The 18,553-nt window shown below is 43.0% G+C and overlaps 1 protein-coding gene across 1 annotated transcript in view; it reads right to left on the bottom strand.

The window, feature by feature from the left end:
* The window catches only part of znrf1 (zinc and ring finger 1), a 138,531-nt gene that overhangs the window by 27,507 nt on the left and 92,471 nt on the right, over positions 1-18,553 (bottom strand). The gene's annotated exons all lie outside the window — the stretch shown is intronic.

Genomic DNA, 18,553 nt, shown 5'->3' with positions numbered 1-18,553 from the left:
ACATAAAACAAGCATACAGCACTGTTTAGAATCCATTTGGTCTGGTTTAGCGTAACCATGGCGGCCGCCATCTTTCACTTCTGTTGACAATATGCAGCTACCCAATTGGTGTAGCACGATCACGTGACGAACCGTGGCACGACTTTGGACCAAGATATTATTACGCTTCGAAGGGACTAGTTCAGCCAATAATTACGTGCCTAGAAGAATTGGCAGGAATTTTAGCGACGATATTTTTTTTGGTGGATAAGCATGACTCGTTCTTTTTTATGAACTAAAGATTGTGTAATTTCACTTCTGTGGAGCGGGTTGAAACGATAACAGGGTTCACCTTATGGCCTAGTATGACAGATCTGCCAGGGAGAGGAGTTTTTCTGCTGGACAAAAGGTTTTGGTTATGCTTCCCACACAAGACAACAAACTCCTCGCAAAATGGCAAGGGCCTTTATGAGGTAAAGAAAAAAATAGGTGCAACCCCTGGCGAAGCACGCTCCCAGAGAATTTTGCATGTTAACCTATTAAAGGAATGGTTTCTGTAGAGTTATATTTGTATTTATTCATGTTAGCAAACTATGGATAAGCTTAAAATGGGAATAATTTGGGTAAAACTGTGAGCTGGATATGGGGCCTGTTGACATGTGTTTTTGAGGACAAAGGAAGATGGGGGAAGGTGAGAGCATGTCCTGATTTGCATTCAACTTAGAACGAGCTACAGTGGTTGTGCTATTAAGAGAGGTCCCTTGGGTTTCTCTGGTGGTTATCAATAGTAGCAGTTAAGTGAATACTGTTCAAACAATACCTGTGTTTGTGTTTTATATTGATTTCTCTGTTTTATCCTTTCATAAATGTAAGGACTACAAATGGCTATAAACATTCTGGGCTGGTTGGAGTAAACAGGGTTTTATTGCTCTGTGGGGGAGGTGTAGGTATGCAGGCCTTGAGACCTTTTGTTGTAAAGTGAGCCTGTTTGGTTTCCTGCTGGCCAGCGTTGCGTCTCCCAATGAGATGACCTGAAAAGATGACCAGCTGACCTAACACCAAACCCCTCCTTCTTACTCTGGTATATATCCGGTGGATCCCTGGCGTTCGGCCTCTCTTCACATGCTGCCCGAGCGGAAGGATCTCCGCAGCACGCGAACCAGGGCAGGAGTAGGCCGGCATTACTCCTTAAGCATTACAATATAACTGTAATATATCATGTTGTATTGTAATGATTGTATTGCATTGTCATATTGCCATTAAAGTAGATTATTGTTAACGGTTACTTTGTAGATATGGATTCCTTCCTGTATTATAACCAGCTTCATAGGAACGCGCGGAGATTTGAAAAGCGGATCAGATATCCCTTTAAATCTCCAACATTTCCCAGGTCCGACAAAAAGGAAGTGTTGTTGATTAGACATGTGGAAGAAGAGGATGACGAAGATGCGCAGTACCTTCCTCTACCTGTCGCTGCTTTGCCTGATCTCAACCACCTAACAGCTGATGAACAAACCCAGGTCAGTGCCCTCTGTGTCCCAGAAGTTTTTAAAGAAAATCCTGGTTGTACAAACGTTATTGACCACAACATTGTGCTAAAGAGGAATGCTTCTGTGCGAAGATTGAGCTACAGAATCCCCGAGCGCCTCCTGGTGTCCCTTTTTAAAAAGGAAGTGGATCTGATGATATCCCTGGGAATCATTGAGGTATCAAGAAGTGAGTGGTGCAACCCCATTGTATTGGTACCAAAGAAGGATGGCACCATACGGTTTTGCATAGACTTCCGTTATCTGAATGCAATTTCTGAGTTTGATTCCTATCCAGTACCTTGCATTGATGAACTCATTGATCGGTTGGGCAAAGCAACGTTTCTAACCACGATTGATCTATGCAAAGGCTACTGGCAAGTGGCGCTGACTCCACAGTCCCGTGAGTTAACAGCCTTCCGTACACCATGGGGTCTGTACCAGTTCTCCGTAATGCCGTTTGGACTGCATGGCGCACCAGCTACGTTCCAAAGATTAATGGACCAGGTATTGTTGGGATTGTCAGATTTTGCTGCAGCATATCTTGATGATATTGTCATTCACAGTGCTACATGGGAGGATCATTTGGACCATCTGAAAGCCGGCATTGGACGTCTAAAGGAGGCTGGATTGACTGTCAACCACTCAAAGTGCCAGTTTTGCAGGACTGAGACAGAATATCTTGGTTATATTATTGGCAACAGAGTTATCAGACCCCAGACCCACAAACTACAAGCCATCCAGTTCTGTCAGCCTCCGCAGACAAAGACCCAGCTGAAGTCATTCCTGGGAATGTCAGGTTGGTACCGTCGGTTTGTGCCTAACTACTCCTCTCGTGCTGCTGTTCTAACAGATATGACTAAGCGGATGGGCCCAACTTTGCTGCAGTGGAGTGAGGAGGCGGAGTCTGGTTTTAACGACCTCAAGGATGCACTGAGTAAGAACCCTGTTTTGTGTAGTCCTGATTTTGCTAAAGACTTAGACTCTCAAGTACTACCTCCTGGGAAGAGAGTTCATCCTACAAACGGATCATAAAGCCCTGAAGTGGATGGCAGGGATGAAGGATGCCAACAGCCGCATCACCCGATGGTACCTGGCAATGCAGCCATATAACTTCACCATCCAGCACATTCCTGGCCGGGACAACACTACTGCGGACTTCCTATCACGCTCTCATGGCGTGATTCCAGAAGGAGGGGAATGTGTGAGGGCTACAAGCCTCACAAACGAACACACATGGTAAAGGTTATGATTTTGTTTACATTACACAGACACATTGATTAAAACAGCTTTTATTTTTGCTAGATTGAGTGCACGCAATCTTGTTTAAAATATCTATTGTGATTTGTGTTGTGTGTAATCCTATTGTCGGTGTTTTACAGCTCACCTTGCTCCTGGCAAAAGGCTGAGCTGATGGGAAACACCTGCCTTTATAGATGTGTCAGCTAATTGGACTACACCATTCCTCTCAAACCCTGAGGGGTGTTTGAAGAGGCCACTCTATTTAAGCCACCCCTTTTTAGAGCCTCTTTTCCCTGCATGCAATAATGGACTGACCAGTAGTGCTATAAATTCCTGCAGTGTGGAGATGAGGAGGGGTATGTGAGTTGCTCTTGGACAGAAGAGCACACAGAATATCACCCATTTTTGTGACGTTCTGCTTATGCGTTTACATGCTAGATTGTGTCTGTTGATATCTATCAACAGAGAAATATCAGAGAAACTAGTCCATGCATTTGTTACTTCAAGGCTGGATTATTGTAACTCTTTATTATCAGGGTGTACCAAGAAGTCAGTCAAGTCGCTTCAGCTGATTCAAAATGCTGCAGCTCGTGTACTAACCAGAGTTAGGAAACGGGACCACATTACTCCTGTTCTGGCTGCCTTACACTGGCTCCCTATAGAACACAGGATAGAATTTAAAATTCTTCTTCTCGCCTACAAATCCCTTAATGGGCAGGCGCCATCTTACCTTAAATAACTCATTATACCCTACTGTCCTACTAGGGCATTGCGTTCCAAGAATGCAGGGTTGTTGGTTGTTCCTAGAGTCTCTAAAAGTACAATGGGAGCCAGAGCCTTTTCTTATCAAGCTCCACATTTGTGGAATCAGCTTCCAGTTTGTGTTCGGGCGGCAGACACCCTATCCGTTTTTAAGAGTGCGCTTAAGACCTTCCTTTTTGATAAAGCTTATAGTTAGGGCTGATTAGATTCAGCCCCTAGTTTTGCTGATATAGGCTTAGTTTGTCGGGGGACATCTTACTTCTTCCTTCTCTCTGTCTATACGTTGTGTACTCTCATGTTCCGATTAACCCAGCTTCCCCAAATGTCTTTCTTTTTGGTGTCTGTATACGCCGGGATCCGGAGTCATGGATGATCCTGCGCTCCTCTGTCCTGGATCTTGAGTCGTGGCTGTGGTCCTGGATCATAGGTCCTGGATGGATATCCTGGTGGATTCATCTTCCTATTATACACACATGCATTTCCAAACATTTGGACTACCTATGTTGCAAATGTATTATCTTTTCAATTTACACACGGCATCTATTGCACGTCTGTCCGTCCTGGGAGAGGGATCCCTCCTCTGTTGCTCTCCCTGAGGTTTCTCCCATTTTTCCCTTTAAACTGTGGGTTTTCTTCGGAAGTTTTTCCTTGTACGATGTGAGGGTCTAAGGACAGAGGGTGTCGTATTGTCATACTGATATTTTGTACAAACTGTAAAGTCCACTGAGACAAATGTAACATTTGTGATATTGGGCTATATAAATAAACATTGATTGATTGATTGATCTACACCTTTTTGTTTAAACCTAATTGATTTTATTACCCATCTTAAAACTGTACATATATTGGGTCAATAAAATCCGTATTTTTGCACCTCAACCTGCACTCCTGTTTTTCTGTACCCTGGTCCTTCACAGATAGATATCAGACGGATAAGAAGGGGGGGGGGGGTAGGCTGTGAGATAGAATAGGAGACAGAAAACATATGCTCTGACTGCAAATCAGCTTAGTTCCTCCACAAACTCCCATAACCTCCCCCCCCCTCTCTATTTATCTCTCTCCTCCTCTGACCCCGTCCTGTATTCTATTGTTCACAGCGGCACATCCCTCCGCCCTCCATCACCCCCCCCCGTAAACAGCCAGCATCTGAGTGCTAAGGATTAAATCGCAGGGATATACTGTCTGGTAACAATGCTCCACTCCTCCTCTTCTGCCATATTTCCTCAGGAAATACATCCAAACACTCTGAGATTAATCAACTCCCCCAAAAGTCTGCATTTGTGCAGAGTGTATTAAATCTAAAGTCCACATCTGACCCGAGGTCTGGTAATCAAGTAAAAAGGGTTGTTCAATCTTGTTTCCTTCACCTGTGAAATGTTTGAAAAAATAAGGTAATCTACAGATAGAGCTCTAACTCATCCCAGCCCTGCCTCAGCCAAAACTCTGCATGGACTGCAGTGAGTAGAAAAGTGGATCAGATTGGAGCACATATCCACTGAAACCAAGTCGATCTGAAACGATTATAAGGTGTTATTGTTGATTTGTAAAGCCTTTCTCGTCTTTGTAGCTACACTCTAAAAACAAATGCCTTGGCTCAACAAAGAAAATCAACGCAAGAGTTTGCATCGATGTTTATTGAGTTAAGACAACTTCTAATGAAATTGTCTTAAAGCAACAAAGTTATTTGAGTTAGGGGAGAAGGCTTTTCCGCTACAATCAGAGGTGTTTTCAATTACCACTTACTTAATAATTGGTAGCATAAACACAAGTTTTGAAGTTGATTACTCAAAAGATTAAGTTGTTCCGGCTAGTTTTACCACATGATTTAAATGTAATTTTAAGTTGTATATACTTAATTTCCCTCATTCGGGATACAAGTTTTTAAGTTGATTACTCCAACAATTAAGTTGCTCCAACTTGTTTTACCACATGATTGAAAAGGAATTTTAAGTTGTATGTACTTAATTACCCTCATTGTGAACACACGTTTTTAAGTTGACAACCATTTATAAATGAAGTTGCTCCAAATATATTGTATTCAATAGTTTTTTTTCTTAGCTTTTTCATGTTTTTGCCTTTAAAGAAAGAAATGAATTGATTCCACCACAAGAATATTAGGCAATTCACTTTTTATTTTTGAACTGCAGTTGTTTATTTCAACACATGTTTCAATCAGGAGAGAATTCATTTAGTTTGAACATGTATTGACACATGCCATATGATAAGGTGCATGAACACCTGGAATCACAGCTGACTGCAGGAGAGAGGAGAACCATTTTATAGTTTGGCTGCAGCACGTTGATTGGCTGCTGGAGAATGAGGTGAAATGTGATAGGTTAAAGAGAACGCCTGTGATGAGCTGATTATATGCAGCTGCGGAGTGAATGTATATACACCCAGTCTTCCTGAAAGAACTTGCGCTGAGCTTCATTTCAATCTTGAAAAAAAAGATAAATAACACAAATGTAAATTGCCCCACAAATAATAAATAAACACATTAGCCATATTACCATGGGAAATGGGGACACAGCAAATACATGCTGCCATCACATCGAAGTTAGAGGCCTTTGCATATTTAAAACCAGTGCCAAATATGTCAAATCTGTAAAGTTTTTGTAAAACTACAGAAACAAACTCTCAATGGCCACCAATCTGCAGATTACACACATCAATTTGACCAAAGATGTAACAAAGATGTTACACTGCCGACAGTCATTATTTCAAACAGTGTGAACACATTTAACGCAGAATGCTTGCTCATTCATTTGTTTCCCTCGACCACGATGGTTGCCATCGTATGGTCAGATCCTGGGGTGGACCGGTCACTGATGAAGGTGATATTCAAGTCCTTTTGAAGGCAAGGCAAGTTTATTTATATAGCACTTTTCAACCCAAGGCAATTCAAAGTGCTTTACAAAAAATGAAAGACATTAAGAAAATGGCATTTAAAATCAGTCATTAAAAAGAAAAGCTAATAAAATAAACATTAAAAGAAAAAATACACATTTTGAAGCACATTAAATAATAGGTTAGCGCATAAGAGATAATGAATTAGGTAATTGCATTCTTTTTAAACTCTTAGCGAATTCAGAGCCATTATTACCAGCTGCTAAAGCAACGCTGGTATTGTTTTCACCTATTGAGTCTGCATGTGTGTGTCGTCATGGCAATGTGGTCCTGAAGACACACAGAGGTGCTTTTGAGTACTTTGCCTAGTGTTTAAATGCATGTGGACAGATTTAGTAGATAAGTTTTAGTGTACCTTCTCATCTTTTTTGCAGGTTCCATACAATATTTGAACTGGTTAAGTGAAGAGCAGAAGCCACTTTTCAAATGTTACACAATCCTTTTCCCATGCCATTGCTGTCAACATCTATCCATGCTGAACGTAGCTAAGATATTATTGATTGGGGTGTGGCCAAAAGTGCAATATGCTTCAAAATGTAACTGACAGAGAGCAGTGCTTTTGTCCTGTGTTTTTACACTGTGCCCATGGATTTGATTTGATTTGATTTCAAGATTTTTAATTACGCCGCTAAACTCCTTGAAAAGATCCTCTTCCTTTTCTCCAAGGTACACGACAAGGCAGCGGATGGCTATAGTTCTCTGCGTACTTCAATTGTATTGTGCTATTTTTGAAAAAGGAAAAAAAGAGAAATGACCTAAATGAATATATTCTGAATGGGTGACTGCCAACAACTTGCATTTCAATGACAACTCTAAATAAGGATCCTACCTCAAGAAGCATGTCCTTGATCTGCTTCACCGAGATTCATTTTTAATAAAAAGCGATATCACAATAGTAACCAAAGTATTTTTACACTCACAGTAGCCTCTACTACTTTGTATCCTCTCACAGAACTATTCACAGTTCAAAGGCTGCTAATTTTGGTCAAACAGCAATTTGCCTATACAGTGCAACTACAAGGCTATCTACTGTATTAGAATGACAAAAGATGACACTCACCTTAAAATATCCTTTGTATATTTCTATTTGTCTTAACTGTCGGAACTTGTCCAGGCATGTTAAGTGGGAGTGGACTTGAAATCCTTAACTCAAGGTGTAGAACAATTAAGTTATCAAGCCAATTGCATTACTTACTACAACTTGAATTTAGTTTTAAGTCAATTAACGCAGAAATCAGAGTTCAAATTACACACAATATTAAGTTGATGTCCCCTCCTGCTCCCTGGCTAAATGACGCACTGCGTGCTAATAGAACCGTCCTTAGGGCAGCAGAGCGGAAACGGTGGAAATCCAAACACCGTGACGACCTCCTAACCTATCAGGCTCTCCTCTCCTCTTTCTCTGCTTCGATCTCTCAGGCAAAAAGCACTTTCTTTCAAGATAAGATCCATTATTTCTATTCCAATCCCAAAAAACTATTTTCCATCTTCTCCACCCTCTTGGACCCCCCCAAAGCCCCTTCCCCCTCCTCCCTTCTGTCAAGCGACTTTGTTAACCACTTTGAAAAAAAGGTTGATGATATTCGCTCTTCTTTTTCTGACTCACCTTTACTCACCGCTGGGTCACCAGACCCTCCTTCCACCAACATACTAACCTCCTTTTCCCCTCTCTCTCCAAGTGAGGTTCTTACCCTCATTACCTCTGCCCGCCCTACCACCTGTCCTCTGGACCCTATCCCTTCAAACCTCCTTCAGACTATCGCTCCTGATATTCTACCGTTTCTCACCCATTTCATCAACACTTCTCTAACTTCTGGTCACTTTCCAAACAGTCTCAAGGAGGCAAGAGTAAACCCTCTCCTAAAGAAACCCACTCTCAACCCGTCTGATGTTATAAACTACAGGCCTGTCTCTCTCCTCCCGTTCCTGTCTAAAACACTTGAACGCGCTGTCTTTAAACAACTCTCCTGTTATCTCCATCAGAACAACCTTCTGGATCCGCACCAGTCTGGTTTCAAGGCAGGTCACTCCACAGAAACTGCCCTCCTTGCTGTCACTGAGGAACTGCACACTGCTAAAGCAGCCTCCCTCTCCTCTGTCATCATCCTTTTGGACCTGTCTGCTGCATTCGACACGGTGAATCATCAGATCCTCCTTCGCACTCTCCAAGAACTTGGAGTTTCAGGCTCTGCACTTTCCCTCATCACCTCATACCTCAAAGACCGCACCTACAGGGTTACTTGGAGAGGGTCGGAGTCCGACCCTTGTCAATTAACTACAGGGGTCCCTCAGGGCTCTGTTCTTGGTCCCCTCCTCTTCTCCTTGTACACAAACTCGCTCGGATCAGTCATTAGCCCGCATGGTTTTTCTTACCACTGCTACGCTGACGACACCCAATTCATTCTGTCCTTTCCCCGCTCAGAGACCCAGGTCGTCGCACGCATCTCTGCTTGTCTAGCTGACATCTCTCAGTGGATGTCTGCTCATCACCTCAAGCTCAACCTTGACAAGCTGCTCTTCCTTCCGGGAAAAGATTGTCCCACTCTTGACCTAACAATCAACATCGGCACCTCTGTTGTTTCCCCGACTCAGACTGCAAGGAATCTAGGTGTGATCCTAGATAACAACCTGTCCTTCACTGCAAACATAGCTGCTACAACCCGCTGCTGCAGATACACGCTTTACAACATCAGGAGGATACGTCCCCAGCTGACTCAGAAAGCGACTCAGGTTCTGGTCCAGACTCTCGTCATCTCACGCCTAGACTACTGCAACTCCCTCCTGGCTGGTCTACCTGCATGTGCCATCCGACATCTGCAGCTCATCCAGAATGCAGCGGCTCGTCTGGTCTTCAACCTTCCTAAATTCTCCCACACCACGCCGCTCCTCCGCTCCCGGTAACTGCTAGAATCCACTTCAAGACAATGCCATTGTCTTGACACTGAACACTGAATGGTAAACACTGAATGGTACTTGCTTACCATGCTGTGAATGGATCTGGCCCTTCCTACATCCAGGACATGGTTAAACCGTACACCCCAGCACGTGCACTCCGCTCTGCATCAACCAAACAGCTCGCTGCACCCTCGCTGCGAGGGGGACCCAAGTTCCCATCAGCAAAAACACGTGGGTTTGCTATCCTGGCTCCAAGATGGTGGAATGAGCTCCCCATTGACATCAGGACAGCAGAAAGCTTACACACCTTCAGGCGCAGACTGAAAACTCATCTCTTTCGACTCCACTTCGAGCGATAGAACTATTAACAAAGCACTTATATACTAATAAAGGACTGGCTTACCTAAAGCCGGTTGAGTAGCACTTGAAATGTTTTTGCTCTATGAAACCTGATGTACTTATATGATTCTGTTTTCTTCAAGTTTGTACTTTGTTGGTCGAACGCACTTAATGTAAGTCCCTTTGGATAAAAGCGTCAGCTAAATGCAATGTAATGTAATGATGTAATTACCAACATTATTACGTCAACACAACTTATAAATTAATGTTTGCAACTTAAAATGTTTATCTAAATCAATTAACTCACATTTTTATCTTGCAACCATGCATTTAATTAAGTGGAGGTGAAAGGTCGCCTGAATTCGTTTTTAGAGTGTACCTAAGTGAGTCTTTAACTCCTTATGGCCAGCATCTGACTTATTATCCAGTTGGAGCTAGGACATCGCAGTAAAACATACTGCGCTACACTTGAGAACGTGTTACAGCAGGCCAAAACATTTTCACTAGGAGAAACGCACTGCAGTTTCAAACACAAAAGCAAATGCAAAAAATCACAAATGTGCCCAAACACATGTAAATCAAGAAACATCTGATTCCTTCCAATATTATTGCATATCTGCTAGCTAGCTAACGTAACCTAGTAATTTCAAATATACTGACAAACACTAACAGTTACTGTATGAGACAGACTAACTCTGCAACAGAGACAGTTGTTCAGCTTTATAATCCTGAACGTCACCAAGCGCTCCGTCCCAGCTGTGTGCGTCACTTCTTAGTGTCCCCTGGTTTCTGTTGGGTTTTGAACTTCTTGCAGCGTTTTCTTTTTGCAGCGTTTCGTTAATGCAGTACTTTTAATAAACACATGTTCCGTCAAGTTGGTGAATATGTTTCTTTATTTGCATGTCTCTTTATATTTGCGTTGTTTATTGAAAGTGCATCGCGTTGTTTCTAATGGAAGTGTTTTTGGCCGTTGTAGTGCGTTTGCCTTGGTCGGCCACCGTACTAATAGGATACCAACGATGTGTCTCAATTTGGATACCTTGCTTAGTACACTGCCATGTCGCACACTGTGAACACTTACAGTGTGTGAATTTCGGCCTTGTAGTTGATCAAATAGCACACGTCTGCTGTGCCCTCACCGGACCTGACTATCACCGCTTTTAGCTAGCCAGCTAGCAATGATTTTTTTGTGGTATCAAATTTAAGACTGCCAAATGAACCTTATACATTTAATGGTGGCTTCTTTTTTTCACACCAGTATAGTGTTACATAACCTCAATAGTGAAACATTTTCTAACTTTTATTTGTATAGTGCTGTGTTTACCAGAGCAACTACAATTGCGCCTGGTCATGTACATTCCATTACGTAGCCAAGATGGTGGATGTGGAGCGTGAGAAGATTTCAGCCTTCTACACTCAACCTTTGACTGTTATGAGAGCACCATTGGAGTACTGATAGTGCATTGTGACAAACTGTTATTTAAATACAACAAGTGGTCCTGCGTCATTACAGTTACAATAATAAAGATGTGGTAAAGGTCATTTTAACCATTTGTGGTCAATGTTTAAAAATGCGACAGTAAGTTTGAAACAGGAAACAAACAGAGGCCACTCTGTTCTGTCATTCTAATGACTGACATCTATCTCCTTGACTGCTATATCCTTAGTGGCCTCTAGGGACAGGCAAGTGCGTTCCTAGTAAAACGTCTGTGTTAGGCTTCCGTTCTGCCATTTTGTTTGAGAGCCGGATGGGGAACAGGTCCCTGACTATATCTGTCTCCATCCGGTTATTTTCACCCTTGAGAAGGCATAATCTGTGAGTACATTTGTTTAGGGAAACATTTTGTATAATGTGCTTATATTTTTGCATTTCATGTAACATTTATCTAAATTCAGCATATGTAGTTAAGCCATGTATGTGATTGCTGCATGAATAGTAATTGTCCCTTATTGGATGTTGGAGTGCATTTGGTTTATTTTTTGGGGAAAAGTACATTATATTTTGTTGTTGTTAGATATTTATACATGTCTTTGTTTGTATCATTTCAGTTTCACACCGCTCCTATTAAAATACCAAACGTCAGCTCCTGACTCGGTCATTCGAGTGTTTAGCTCGCTGCATAGCCATGCATCTACACGCGTGGTGAGGGCAGAAGACACTCTCTATCTCTCACTGGTTTTGTGTCAGTCCACTTCCTGCTTTGCTTGAGTCATAATTACTAAATAAGCTTGAGGGCTTTCTTACTTGACTGTAAACTTAGTGTTTTGTGGCCCTTGCTGAAACGACTGATGCTGTGTTTTTTCTTATGAGGACTTTTTTTTTGGCCATGTCGGACGCACTTATGAAGACATAGATGAACTGAAACTTACATCTTCAGGCACCTACAGTAGAACAGAATATGAAAAAGAACAACGCTGAATGTTGCATGAACTTTTGCATATGTAATATGATATATATTATTTAAGTATATTACATGTGCAGAGTGTGAAGAAGACAAAGTCCTGTTTCACTGATTTCTGCAACACAGTCCATGGCTGTGTGTCAATGCCTCTCTATTTACGATAGTAGTGGGCAACATTGGTGTAATAAAGTAGTGTCCTGCATAAACACAGCCTGCAAACCATCCCACAATGCAAGCTCACTTACCTACTACTGTCTGTCGTATAGGGAGGAATGATTTCAGACAGAGGGATTATGGTCCTAAAGAGACCCAATTCTGCCTTTTGGGGTTTTCCCTTCCCTGTAGTGGTCTATGTTTTAGTGCATGTAAATGCTCCTCAAAAGCTACAAATCCCTGTGTTCCTTCCAGTGGGAGTTTCTCTCCCACTCACTCCCCCCCCCCCCCCCCCCTACCTGAAACGCCTCCATTAGACTCCTTTGTTTACTTCCAGAACATAGTAACATCACTATGTAACACTCGTGCTTCCATTGGCTAGCGCTAAAACACTTTGTTCGTGAGGCTAAAGGCCCTGACACACCTACCCGATATTGGGAGTCAGAGGCTGTCAGAGGCAGTCGGGCATTCGCGGCGCTCTACTCAGGTTGGTGTGTCCCGCACCGTTGTTGCTTTACAGCACATTTTCACACCTCCCGCGGCCGATTCAACATGTTGAATTGGCCGCGGGAGGCCAAAGAAAGTCGGGACAAAGAAATCACTCTGATTGGCTGTTCAGCTTAGCGAGTCAGTGCATGAGAAGCGAAGCGGAAGTGAGGGACCAAAACAAACGATTAAGAAGGCACACACAGACTGTTAATCTTTTTAATTTTCATCTCACCCGGACGCAAGAGATTCTTTTTTATGTTTACATGTTTTCGATCGACGAGAGACGCTATTTGTTGTTTGTTTATATCACGCAGCCTGTTCTTCTTCTCTCAGTGTATAGTCTGTCTTCCGGTTGTTGCCTCTTTTGAATGACGAATACACACTACCGCCGCCTGCTGGTAAGGACAGCTATTGCCACTCGTCACCTGAAGTCTTTGCAGTGTGTTCGTAGGCGGGCGGCGTAGCCGACGCAGGCGACGTAGCAGACGTAAAAGTCGGGACACCTTCGGTACGCGTTCATTGGTCTCAGGTTGGTGTGTAGCGGCTAGGGATGCTCCGATCGATCGGTCACCGATCGAGATCGGCCGATACTCACTCTCTACCGATCGATCGGTGCTCTCTAAACATGCCGATCGCGAGAGCCGATCGCATGACGTAAAATATACACTTTTCTCTGTGTGCGGCAAAACAAGCTCGCCAAAATGGCTTCACCAGTCTAACAGTATTTCAAGGTGTCCGAAAAAGACAGTAAAATAGCGGAATGCAACGTGTGTGAAGCAGAAATCCTGCAGCTCCCCCCGCTGAGACGGACCGGTGAGCGGAGCAAAACACACAAGAGTTAGACCTACTTAGCTATTTGATCTACCTCTGGAACAAGCTAAACTAGTCATTATAAATATATGTATTCTTCACTGTCGGGTCACTCATAACTGGATCAGTGAGCTGCATGAGATACTGACAGGCTGTCAGGAGAGGGAGAGAGGGGGGAGGGAGAGAGGGAAAGAGAGCGCTTCCGCTAATTTCTCCCGTGTTATTATCCAAAGTGAATGTAAACTTGAATAATGTACATCATTTGAATGTAATAATTAAGTTGATTGTTGTTTGTGGAAGCTCCAGTGAATGAGCCCCATTAACTGAGTTTTAAATATCACTTTAAATGGAAGATTTAAAGTGATGTTTAAATCTTCCATTTAGGCCCCGCCCACTTGATCGGATCGGCGATCGGTATCGGCCGATACTGATTCCGGCGATCGCCCCCGAAATTGGCGATCGGAGCATCCCTAGTAGCGGCCTTTAGAGGAGGGAAATATCTAAGCAGTTGACCAATCACAACAGAGCCGGCCAGCTAACCAATCAGAGCAGACTGGGCTCTGGTTTCAGACAGAGGGTTAAAAGAGGTGCTGCAGCACAGGTAGTATGAGAAAAAGAAAGAGCTTTTTGAACATTAAAGCATGAAGACATGTCCCAGTAGAGACACTACATACTGATATGAACCTCAAAATGAACATAATAGGGCCCTTTAACTACTTTTCTGAGGGTTTTCGGTCTTAAGAAATGTTGGGGGACCAACAGATTTGCGTGTCCAGATTTTTCTGATCCAAAACAGTGGAGGACAAATAAATAAAATATCAAGGTGCATGCATCTGATTGAAATTCTGAGAGATGGAATAAATGATGTGTAAAACTCCCAGTCTCTCAATCATCACCTCTGTGCTCCTCAGCCACAGTGATCTCTCACACTTGCTGGCATGCTAACAGACATTTTTCTTCAACACCTTCCCATCAATAATGAGTTAGAGGCCTTTGCTCCTCTGAATCACAGCACGCAGTTCCTTTGTTCTTCTCTTTCTGTGTCCTCTGGTGACCTGAGCTGCAGAGACTCTCTCTCTCTCTCTCTCTCACACACACACACACACACACACACACACACACACACACAGACACACACACACACACACACACACACACACACACACACACACACACACACACACACACACACACACACACACACACACACACACACACACACACACACACACACACACACACACACACACACTCTTGCTTTCTGGGTCTCTATACAGTACCACCCTCTGACTTCTCTGAGTGTATGTGGCCTACTCTCCCTGTTCTGTGCAGAGGGCTATATTTAGTGAGAGGCATTATAATATCATTACACAAAGAAAAGAGCAGTATTCAGCTCACATGGATGTGCCATCTCTCAGCATAAATACACATATATCTTTAGTCTCTACATATTTTGCATATGCAGATGAACACTATTGAAAATGATCTACAAATAAATGATGAAGTAACAAATTGCTTGCTAAAAATCACATGCTGCCCGGCAGTGTAAATAATTAAGCTGCACCTTAACTAACTACAACATTAACGTTGTCAAAGCACCAAACTGACACCAAAGAACACGTCGGACCCGACTGTTGTGTCGCCTCACGTCTCCTGCGTCTTGGCCAAAAAGTCGCACTGGAACACACCGCAAAGACTTCAGCCGACGGCCAAGTACCACGTACCCACTGCGCATGCGTGAGTCGCAATAACTCTCCTTACCAGCAGGCGGCGGTAGTGTGTATTTGTCATTCAAAAGAGGCAACCGGAAGACAGACTGCGTGACATATACAAACAACAAATAGCTACATGCTACAGCTCGAGCCAAGCAGCACAGGGATGAACTATGCCAATATTTTAACAGTATTGGTGCAGTGCCTTTTCAGTGGGGCAAGATATAGCAAATATGTGTGCCTATCCTGCTATTTCTGATTATTCTTCTAATCACACAGCGTTAAGAAAAAAAAAAAAATTGCCTACATAACCGTCAGTTGCAGCCCTAGCATTATTATTGGTTTAACCTACTAACAGTATTAAAAACATTTTAAAATGACTATCTTGAACAGCTACAACATTAAAGGTCACCTATCATGCTATTTTTAGGCAATAGCATAGGTCTCAGATATATAACAATATATAAAAAACATGTCTATGAAGTGTTTTGCTCAAAATACCAAACAGATCACCCATTCTAGCCATGCCTCATATCCAGGGGTGCACATAACTGTTTTGCCCTGGTTCTCAAAGGAGCACCTGGAGATGTTGCTTGGTGCGCAACCTTAAAATGAAAAAAACGGACCTTTTGAGGGGTACTTGACTTTATGGACGGGGGGAGGTGCACAAGTGAGCACGCTCATGAACTGTTCGCTGTTCACTGTATGCCTCGCAGCAGGGTTACTGTGCGGAGCGCATAAAGCAGACCCTTCACGCGATAGCGAGGGGTAGAGCGAGGGATCGCAGATGCCGTCGTGCTCGCGGACGGGTTAAAAAAATTAAACCTAAATGGCTCGTGAATTATACTTTGGCGGCCGTTAATATACCTGGGCGGCCCGCCCAAGTAAAGTCTATGTGTGGGAAACCCTGCTATCTTACCAGTTCTAATGCAACTCGCAAATATCTCTCTCTTCTCTCTCTTCTCTCTCTCTCTCTTCTCTCATCTCTCTTTTCTCTCTCTCTCTCAATGTTGGTGCGCAAATGCGCCTTTTTTCAAATGATCCGGTGCTCTTTTTTGGCGGGGGGTGCGCATGTGCACCTGCGCACCAGTTATGTGCAGCCCTGCTCATATCCCTCTATTTCACTTCCTGTTTCAAAAGTGCTGATTTGGGGTATAAAGCTTAAAAAAAAAAAAAGAGGAGGGGGCTGAGCTTATGCGGCAGATACTGCTGTGATGAAACGCCATATTATGGATTATCAAGGATTATTTCTGAAACAGTATGGAGCTCAAAGGCTTTCTCTCTTGCCGGTTATAGCACAAAGTGAGTTCCTTTTTACTTCCTGCTTCTTCACACACATGCTCTACAGGGTTGCCAACTTTGGGTACCTGGCTGGAGTGAGATTTTGATATCATGGGTTTAATTACACATATGCGCACTAAATGACTGCTATCGTGTCAGCAGCGGGACCTTAGCATATATATAGGATATATATACAATATATACAAATACACAATATTGGACACAGACTATAAAGGGCACAAAGTTTCATTCACCTATGAAAGTAAAACACATGTTTGTTTCCACTGTTTTATTGTGTGCCTGTCGCGATAAGCAATTAATTGACTTATCGTACGATAAATAAAAATGAACTCGATAACTTTTCTGACCTCGATAAATTGCCATTTACATGAGGATGTGACTAGCAGTTTGAAAGGATGTACTTGAATTATTAATATATATTATAATTATGTCAGTGGTCTAAAATGGTCATACAACGGTGCCGACAATATTATCGTTTATCGCAATAATTTCCGGGAAAATGTATCCAACAAAATTAATTATCGTGAGATGCCTATACATGAAACACACACACACACACAAATCTACAGACTTACTCCAAACTGCCAAATATATTAATTAACACACTCACTCTCATATACTCTTTGACTCTATTTTGGCCGAGAAGAACAATAAGCAGCAGACTTTTACTTTTTATCATTTCTACTGGACCTTAGATCTGCGCATGCGCAATACGGGTCGGGGATTGATCAACCGGCTCCCACTGCTCTGCTGTCTGTTAACGTTGTTAAGAGTGGTGGGGGCGGGGAGGGAGCGGATTGACAGCTTGAGCAGCTGTCAACTCAACATTGTAAATAACCAACCAAAAACTATCGCCAGTTCATCTTGTGTTTGGCGTGAGAATAGTTTGGGCAGCGTGAGAGCGTGAGATTGAGAGTGAAAGCGTGTGTCACACGCCAGATGCATGAGAGTTGGCAACCCTGATGCTCTATCCAGTACAGGTTAGCTCTGAGTGTTAGCGATGCTAATGTAAACATGCACTGACCATATTACGTCCTAAACAGTCGGGCATTGTTTCTGATAGCAACGTTTCTGATAGGGCCGTGGGCGTAAAGCCAGCCTACATTTCTGATATTACGTCATATCGGACGCAAATCTGGATCAGCTCCGTTGTACCCCCGTTTTTAGAGATTTGGGTACGGAGGAAAAGAGAGAGGGTTTTATTCTCTGACGCTGCGTAAGTTCCCTGACACACCGGGGACACAAAAAAGTGCATTTTGCATGATAGGTGCCCTTTAAAATACTTCTAGGCAGATTGTGGACAGTAACAAAGTACATTTACTTAAGTACTGTACTGCTCCACTCCCATTTAGGCAAATGGTGTTTCGCTAAGCTGAACAGCCAATCAGAGTGATTTATTTTGCCGGCAGCGGAAGGTGTCGGCACGGCCGAAAAGACACGACGGTTCGGGACACACCAATCTGAGTAGGGCGACAGGACGCTCATCGACGGCCTGACATCTATCGACGGCCAAAATCGGCTTGATGTGTCAGGGCCTTAACAGAGGAGTCCGACCACGTGATGGACCCAGGGTGTGTGAAGAGGAACTGTATGACCTGTCCTACTCTCTTGCTTGTTGGTATACATGACAGCAACCCATCCGGGTACTTTCCTTCTATGAAAATATCTGCTGTCATTTGACTGACAGTAAATACATTTCTCCGGTCTTGGCAAGTCAGATAAAAAAAATAGGATACAGTGCATCTCCATTTACAAGGAGCCCAAATACAATGATCAGTCAGTAAAAACAATTACACAAAGTCATTGGCGATCGATTATCGGCGTCAATTTAAAGTGAAATCTAAATCAATAGAGGACGGATGTCCTGTCAGCTTGCCAGTGGACGGCAGCAGGTTAACACTGAAACTGAGATTCCCTTGGCTTGTCAGTGTTTCAGCTTCTACATACTACTTTGACTTTTAACATTACAACTATTTACTTTGATGATTGATGGTGACCTCGTAATTAGTGCAAATGCTGTTTACAGCATTTCACT

The sequence above is a fragment of the Gymnodraco acuticeps genome, unplaced genomic scaffold, assembly GCF_902827175.1.
Source record: "Gymnodraco acuticeps unplaced genomic scaffold, fGymAcu1.1, whole genome shotgun sequence".
In the NCBI taxonomy this organism is placed as follows: Eukaryota; Metazoa; Chordata; class Actinopteri; order Perciformes; family Bathydraconidae; genus Gymnodraco; species Gymnodraco acuticeps.
Note: the sequence above shows the minus strand (reverse complement) of the source record. Positions and strands in the feature narration are given on the sequence as shown.